Consider the following 9,316-nt stretch of genomic DNA (forward strand, 5'->3'; position numbering starts at 1 on the left):
ACCGCTCATCAAAATCAGATGGCAGATAATCAGAATCAGCCTCAGAGCCAGATTCTAATTCATCAAAAATATTATCCATAGTCACATCATCAGAAGGTAAAGTATCTTCCTCTCCAGCTTCTTCAACAGCTCCTCCAGCATCCCTATCAACTTGGCAAGGAGCCAACTTCAGATTCATCTTGTTAATGTTTGAATTGTTGAAAGGAAGATGAGATATATGATCTTCTCTAATAGGCATGACCACAAGACTATGAGTAGGTAAGACGGTCATTAGATAAGTAAAAGGAATATCACTATGGCCAGGATGGAGACGAAACTGAATTATAATGGAGCAAATAAGAGACGGAAGACACACTGGAGTACCAGAAACAACTGAGTGAAGAATGCGCACCATGAAAGAAGTTAACTCAGTCTTGTTATCAGATCTTGGATATACATTTGAAATAAAGATTCGATGAAGAATTCTATATCTGGGTAACATATTTTTGGAACTAAGCGCAATACCGGAATACCATTCCGCATTCATGTTGCACATATCTCTAGTTAACATACGTTTTTCTGATTCAAATAATCTTACAACCAATGTGGATATTGGAATTCCTTCATCATTAACTAGTATATCCATCAAGCTAGAAATCAAATGACGGTCTACTGGAAATGAACCTTCTTTAAACATCACAGTGAAGGTTAAATTTTTAATAGAAAAATCACTGATACATGCATACATGGCTTGAGCAATGGACCGATATGCGGGTCCGCCCTAATTCAATATGTTAGCCCATCCTATAGCCTCAATAAGAGGAATGATATTGAAAGGACTCAAATGGTTGGAATTACAATGACATTGCGGAGATGAATATCCCGCACATATTCCAGATCCTCTTCGGGTGGTAGAAGAATACGCACCGAAATAGGTGTGGAATGGGAAGAAGAAAGACAATGAGTGGTTGTCTTCTTATATTTACCTTCCATTTCAAGATGCACAAAAAGAATACAAGAAAGGAATGGAGGGTTTCACACAAATTAGATTTTTTCTAAGATAACTAAAGAAACCACTAGAAACCTTGAAATAAACTTCAAAATCAAGGAAATAGAAGTGCAAAGATCCTAAATCCAAAAGAAAAATGGAAAAGATGCACTAACCAAGTTGTAATCGAAGGTGGGTTCGACCGGTCATGGAAGGGGTGGTTGGAGAAGATGAGAAGAATAAAGAAAAAAAAATGCTTTTTCCACTTTTTAAAACCTCAAACCCGAGCTACTCGACCGGTCATCCCACGACTGGTCGAGTGTGTACTCGACTAGTTGTGCAACCTTAAAAATTTACAATTTTCAATAACTTTTGATTTTTAATTTTTTTAAATCTAAAAAAAATAAAAACATGCAATATGGTAGAAGCAAACACAATTAACTCAGATCACATTACACATACCAATATCCAATTTCAATTTAGCGAACTTATTTCTATCAAGTGGTTTTGTAAAAATGTCAGCAAGCTGATTTTCAGTTTGAATATAATCCAATGAAATAATCTTATCTTCCATTGATTCACAAATATAATGATATCTAATGTCAATATGCTTAGTTTGTGAAAGCTGGATTGGATTTTTAGAGATGTTAGAGTTATCACAATATAGAACCATAGAATCTTGTGCAAATCCGTAATTATTTAACATCATCTTTATCTACACAAGCTGAGTGCATGCATTACCAGCTGCAATATATTCAGCCTCAGCTGTGGATAGCGATACGGAACTCTATTTCTTACTATGCCATGAAACCAAGAAGTTCCCGACATAAAAACATCCATCGCTCGTAGACTTGCGATCATCAATATTACCAGCCCAATCAGCATCCGTATAATCGACTAATTGAACATTAGTATCATATGGATACCAAAGGCCAAGATTGGCCGAACTTGTGACATATCTCAAAATATGCTTGACAGCAATTAAGTGAGATTCTTTAGGATTAGAGTGGTAACTAGCATAGATACTTACGTTGAATGCTATATTAGGTCGGCTCACAATTAAATATAATAAACTACCTATCATACTGCGATATAACTTAGGATCTACACTTTTACCTATTGAATCCTTAAAGAGCTTAAGTATTGTACTCATAGGAGTATCGAAGTTTTTACTGCTCTCAAATCCAAACTTTTTCACCAAGTTTAGAGCATATTTGGTTTGAGAAGTAAAAATCCCATCAGCAAGCTGTTTCACTTGCAGACCTAAAAAGTAGTTCAATTCTCCTACCATGCTCATTGTAAACTTAGACTTCATCAATTTTGTAAAATCAACAGACATGTTAGAACTAGTAGATTCATAGATAATGTCATCAACATATATCTGCATTATTAGAATGTGATCATTGTGTTTCTTTACAAACAGTGTCTTATCAACACTTCTCATTATAAAATTATGACTCAGTAGAAACATAGTCAACTTTTCGTACCATGCCTTGAGAGCTTATTTTAATCCGTAGAGTACCTTTTTTAGGTGATAAACATGATCAGTATGTTTAGGGTCTTTAAAACCCTTAGGTTGTTCTGCATATACTTCCTCATGCAAATCACTATTCATGAAAGCACTCTTGATATCCATTTGATAGATTTTGAAAATTTTATAAGCAATGGATATGAACAGTCTGATAGATTCAAGTTGAGCTATTGGGGCAAAGGTTTCATCATAATTGATGCCTTCTATCTGATTGTACCCTTGTACAACCAGTCTAGCCTTATTTCTTATAATGTTACCTAATTCATCAGACTTATTTTAAAGATCCAATTAGTTCCAATTATATGTTTATCATCAGGTCTATGAATCAAATGCCATACATCATTTCTTACAAATTGATTAAGTTCATCTTGCATAGCTATAATCCAATTTTCATCAGTAAGTGCTTCTTTTACATTGGCCGGCTCAATCTGGGAAGTGAAGCAGACATACTTAAATATGTTTTCTAGTTGTTTACGAGTGCGCACACCAGTGAGAGGGTTCCCAAGTATTTGATCAGTTGGATGGTCTTTAACTGACCGCAGTTCAGTGTCATTTTGACTAGATGAAGAGTCTAGTTTATCAAAGAAAGAGACTTCATCATCTTCTGAACTAGAGACAGGTGTATTCAGGTGATCATCTATAAGCACATTAATGGATTCCTAAATTACATCGGTCCTCGTATTGAGAACACGATACGCTCGACTGTTTAACGCATATTTTAGGAAAATACTCTCGTCACTTTTAGTGTTGAATTTTTCCAAATTTTTTCGGTCACGTAGAATATAACATTTGCTACTAAAAACTCGAAAATATTTAACTGTTGGCTTCTTATTGAAACACAGTTCATATGCAGTCTTATTATTTGATTTTCTAGTATTACATGGTTAATAATATACAAGTAATGCTCACAGCTTCAGCCCAAAGATTTTTAGGAAGTTTCGTGCCATTTAACATAACATTAGCCATCTCTTGAATCACATGATTTTTTTTTCAACAACCCCATTCTGTTGAGGTATCTTAGGAGCAAAAAATTCATGCGATATCCCATGATTGCTACAGAACTCCTCAAAACTGCTATTATCAAATTCGAATCCATGATCACTTCATATTTTAGTAACATGTGATTCCTTCTCAGTTTGGATACGCTTGAGTATACTTTTCACTTTATCGAGAGTTTTAGACTTCTCTCTCATAAAAACTACCTATGTAAACTTGGTAAAGTCATCCACTATTACCAGAATATTTTCTTACTACCTCGACTCTCTGTTCTAGTAGGTCCAATGAGATCCATGTGGAGGAGTTCAAGGGGTTTGGATGTAGCACTGGAGTTCACTTTCTTGTGAGTACTCCTAGTTTATTTTCCAATCTGACATTTGCCACAAATTTTATCTATTTTCTTTAACTTTGGTAGACCTTTTATTACTTTACATTGGCTCAGTCTATAAAGATTACGGTAGTGTACATTTCCTACGCGTTTATGCCATAGATCGGTCTCATTGGTTCGAACCATGTAACATGATAACTTAGACGAGCTTGAATTACTGACTATATAGCAGTTCTAAGATATTCTACGACTAGTCAATATCACAGAACCATTCTTATTACAAATCTCACACCCTTGATTGGTGAATTTGACGCTATGTTTATTATCATAAATTTGAGAAATGCTTAAGATATTATGCTTAAGGCCCTCTACAAACAAAACATTCTCAAATGAAGGAAGATTAAGAAGTTGAACCGTACATTAGCCAACAATTCTACAATTGCTACCATCACCAAAAGTGACCGAACCATCAATCATATCTTTGAGATTGGTGAACAAATCTTTGTCACCTATCATGTGTCTAGAGCAACCACTGCCTAGGTACCACTTTGATTGACTCAAAGCCTTGAAAGCAGTGTGGGTAACTAGACAAGCAATCTTAGAGACGCATTTCATTACTGTTTTGGGTTTTGGAGCATTATTGGTTTTTCTACGTTTGTAGTTGTTATATATTCTACCATTCAAGTTAGATTTTAGAAGCTCCTTTAGTAAATCTACAATTTTCTCAGTTAAAGGTTTATGATTCTTATTTCTATAATTGATATGGTTGCTTTTGGGTTTCATAGCCTAAAAAGTTTTAGAATTTTTAAAACTATTTTGATTCAGACTTTACCCTTTTGAGTTAGAGGACTCCCCTTTAACAAACTTACGAGGAGTAGTCTTACATTTAAGAGGCGTATTCTTATCGTAGCCCAAACCAGATATATCGCTACATTTCCTTGATCCGTATAGCAATTTTTCTAATTTAGGATCACCCTGGACATACCTCCAAGTATCCTTCGAACTCAAGAGAGAAGAGACTTCTAGTTTTAGTTTTTCATTTTTCAGATTTTAGATTTTCAATTTAGGATGTTTTGAAATCTAAATCATACTTAGCTTTTTCAAAACAATCAGAAAGATGCAATTTTTCTAAAACTAGATTATCAAAATCTTCTTTTAGTTTAAAAAACTTTTTTTTTTGAATTTTTAGTTTTACAGCTATCTTACAACTCTCCCTGTATAGGGCATTATAGGCATCTTATAAATTATCATCGTTTTTAGGGTTGCTTATCAGATTTTCATCATAAGTTGAATTACAACTGTCTGAGGAAGTGACTCTGGCTAGAGTCATTAAAGCCTTGACCTCATTAGTAGATTTAGATTCAGAATCATCTGACTCAAAAGAAGCTTCAGAGTAAGACGATTCATCCCATGTAGCCAACATACCTTTCTTTTTAGTTTTGTCCCTCTTTAGACATTTGTTTGCCAGATGCTTGTATTCATGGCAGTTGAAGCATTGACTGTCTTTAATAGATTTTCAATTTTTAGATCTACTCTTTTTCTTTTCAAAAGGTCTTTAAAAATCTACTCTCTTTTTGCTTTTGAAAATTTTATAAAACTTCTTGGCTAATAGTGCCATATCATCTTTAGAATTTTCAAAATCAGAATACCAGCATTATCTTGAGAAATATTTTTAAAAGACTTAAGGGCCATGGACTTACCTTTAGGAGCCTTAAAATTTAACTCGTAGGTTTGTAAATAACCAACAAGTTCTTTAACCTGCATGTTATCTGTATCACGAAGTTTCTGAATGCAGTCACCTTAGAATTAAACCTATTAGGCAATGAGTGTAGTATCTTTACACAGACTTTACTTTCTAGGATACTATCACGAAGTCCCCAAATAGAGTTGACTATGTTATTTAACTTAGTATAAAAGTCCATGAAAGTTTCACTTTCTTTCATACGTATTTCCTTAAACCTAGTGGTGAGGATTTGAAGTTTAGATTTCTTGACTATAGTCGTACCCTCGTGTGTCATTTCTAGAATATTCCAGGCTTGCTTTGCAGTATCACAAGATATAATTCTTTTAAATTCATCTGGTTATAGTGCGCAAGTGATTGCATTTAAAGCCTTTGCATTGGCACTACCCTCATTTTTCTAAAGAGTGGTCCATGAATAATAAGGTGTAACTACAGCAGACTTAGTTCCATTAGTGCCTAGAACTTCATATGTGGGTGGGTTCCATTTTGTCACTGTGACTTGCCATACGCTCTCATCTATGGACCTCAAAAAAATCCTCATTCTAGTTTTCCAATAAGCATAATTAAAGTCATCAAAAGGTGGAGGCCTAGTAATCAAGAGGCTATTAAGATTTGACATCTTATAAGCTCAGGAAATGAATCCAAATAATAAAAAGGAGCTATTAGGCTTTGATACCACTTGAAAAGGCCGAGCTTAAAGTCTTAAAGGGGGGGAGGGGGGTGAATAGGACTATGCCAAATTAAAAAATAAATGCGGAATTACAAAGATAAATAAAGATATATAGTACAATTATAAGCAATCTCAAATGCACAAGTATTGAGATGTTGATACAAACTGAGTTCTAAGGATAACCTTACATAAAAAACCATGGTTTATGTTAGAACAACCTGATTTCTAGAACATTTGTAAGTATCAAAAACTCAAACTTAGAAGGAGGCAAAGGAAATAATCTAAATTATTACAACATTCACCATAAGTGCATAAAAGGAAATTACAACATTTAGCACTACACATACATTACCATAAGCCTCCACAAAACACTAAGAATTATAGTGGTTCGTGTGTGTACAGCAACTGTTTGAAAAACAGTCACACAACTACTCCACTCCCAATATCCTCTCCCACGGGATATTGACTTTCACTATCAAATAAGGTTTTCCAAGGTTCACCTTAAAACTTTCACAATTGTGTTTTTAGATAGGCTTACAAAATTACAAAAATCCCACACTCTGAGATTTTTCTGGCTGAATCTCACAAACCACAAAAGATACACAAAATTAAATTGTACTTATCTGAAGATTCTCCTTCTGATGAAGCCCGGTAGAACCAATCTGATGTAGATGAAGATGTTCAATGTCTAGTCTCACAAATGAAAGGGTTCTAGGTCTAAATGATTTTTAGATTAAATCAACATGGGCTAACTTGATTTGATTTTGATCTCAAAGAGGGTAAAATCACAATTCCATTCTTTAATGAAATAGAGTCGAATGGAGATCACAAAATCAAATACAAAAAGCTATTTAAGATAATCTAAAATAAACACAATATAGCTTAAGAAATGCAAAAACTTATCTCTCAGAGTGATGGCTTGATTATGCTTGGAATGAATGAAAAACTCTGAGATTCATCCTCTATGTATAGGTGAAAATACTGTTCACTCGACTGGTTTAAGGGTCGGTTCGACTGGTTGAAGGACCAACCACATTTCAAGATTTCTAGCGCGATAAGATAAGATCGTTACTCGACTGGTCAAGTGGCTTGCTCGACTGGTAGAGTGGCATGTTAGACTGGCCTGCTCGACTGGTCGAGTGGGACCAAAAAACCTTGCTGGACTTTGAGTCGAATACTGCACAACTGGTCGAACATTGTTCACTCGACTGGTCGAGCAGTCTCCATGACTGGTCAAGGGTCCAACAAAAAATTCTGAAAATTCATAACAAATCTTGGACTAGTCGAGAAACTTCTTAGACTGGTCGAGCCAGTACTTGGACTAGTTAAATAAAGACTCGGACTAGTCGAGAAAATAACCTATAAACTTATGTAATGACCCAAATAAAATATGCAATGAATATAACCTAACATATGGTCAATCTAGGGTCATTCATACCTTGTTTGTGAGTTTGAACCATCAAAACATCGATCGCTTCGGTAACTCATTCACTTGAAATACATGAAGCTTGTGTTCCAAATCTTGAACTTGAGCTTAAGCTAGGGCTTGAGTTCTTAATTCTTTAAAGTAGTAATAATGAGCTTTCAACTTAAACTAGGGCCTTGAACTTTTGTTCTTGCGCTTGAACTTGTAATCCTTGAACTTCGACAACATTCTTCAACTTAAATATGTAGAAAAGTTTGGTGATGAAGAAGATGATTCACAATGCATGAAGTTGATCTATCCATCTCATCAAAATAAGATACAGATTCTAAGTTTTTTGTCACAAATAAATTTGACAACTCCGGATGCTAGATTTACAAGATAGCATTTACAGATCCGAGTCAAGTCGAGCTAGGGCCAACTCAAACTCGACTCGAACTCATTTTCGAGCTATAAACAATGGTTCGACTCAGATCGAACTCAATTTCAAATCGAGTCAAGTTGAGCTTTTTCGAACCGAGTCGAGCTAGTTGACCGAGCTGGCTCGGTTCATGTACACCCCTAGTTATAGCGCTAAAAAAAGTAAACGTCAAATTAAACATCGGTATCATTGCGTAATTACTCAAGGAAATAATTACTATCCCATTTACAATGTATTTACTGGGGGTTTGGAAAATCAAACACACCCTGAAAGAAGTTTTGCTTCAGTATCTAAAATAAGTTTAACGTTTGATTTATGGATGGCGTCCAATCAAAGAAAATGATATATTTCATTAATCACACACTATGTAGATAAAAATTGGAAACTCTGCAAGAGAATTTTGAACTTCTGTCATCCTCCTCCTCATACTATTTTACTTATTTTATATTACATCTATAGTTATTTACAAGACTGTGGCATTAAAAGAAAATTTCAGCAATAAGTTTAAACAATTCTTCATCAAATGACAATGTAATTTCATATTTACATAACCAGTTTAAGGCAATTGAAAATTTATTTTTTGATGGAAAAATTTTCTATGTCAAATGTTGTGCCCATATTCTAAACTTGATTGTATAAGAAGGGATGAAAACAATTGACCACACTGTAAAGAACATAAGAGAATGTGTGAAATATAAGGGGGTCGCCGTCATGACTGAGTGTATGGAATGACATCGTCCAACATTTGAATGTGCCATATAAAAAACCGTTAAAGTTGGATGTGTATACATGTTGTAACTCGAGTTATGAAATATTAGATACGACAATGGAATTACATATTGCATTTTCTGAATATGCAGAGCGTGACAGAACGTATTCTTGGTTGTCAAATGTAGATGATTGGACCAAAACAAAACGAGTTTACAACTTTCTCAAAGTTTTTTAAGACTGCACGAAGATTTTTTCTGGAAATTAGTATCCAACTGTGAATCTGTTTCTTCTGTTTCTTTGGAAGATTAAGGATGCTCTACAAAAAAATGTCATTGCAGGTCCATATTTTATACGACAGATGACAATTGGTATGTAGATGAAGTTTGAAAAATACTGAGACAAATATCATTTGTTGATGTCCTTGGCAATTGCTCTTGATCTTCGTTGTAATATGGGCTTAGTTAAGTTTATTTTTATAAAAATTTATTCTGTTGAAAGAGCAACAATGAAGACTTTCAAGGTTCATCA

Source organism: Magnolia sinica, chromosome 4 (genome assembly GCF_029962835.1).
Source record: "Magnolia sinica isolate HGM2019 chromosome 4, MsV1, whole genome shotgun sequence".
Lineage (NCBI taxonomy): Eukaryota > Viridiplantae > Streptophyta > Magnoliopsida > Magnoliales > Magnoliaceae > Magnolia > Magnolia sinica.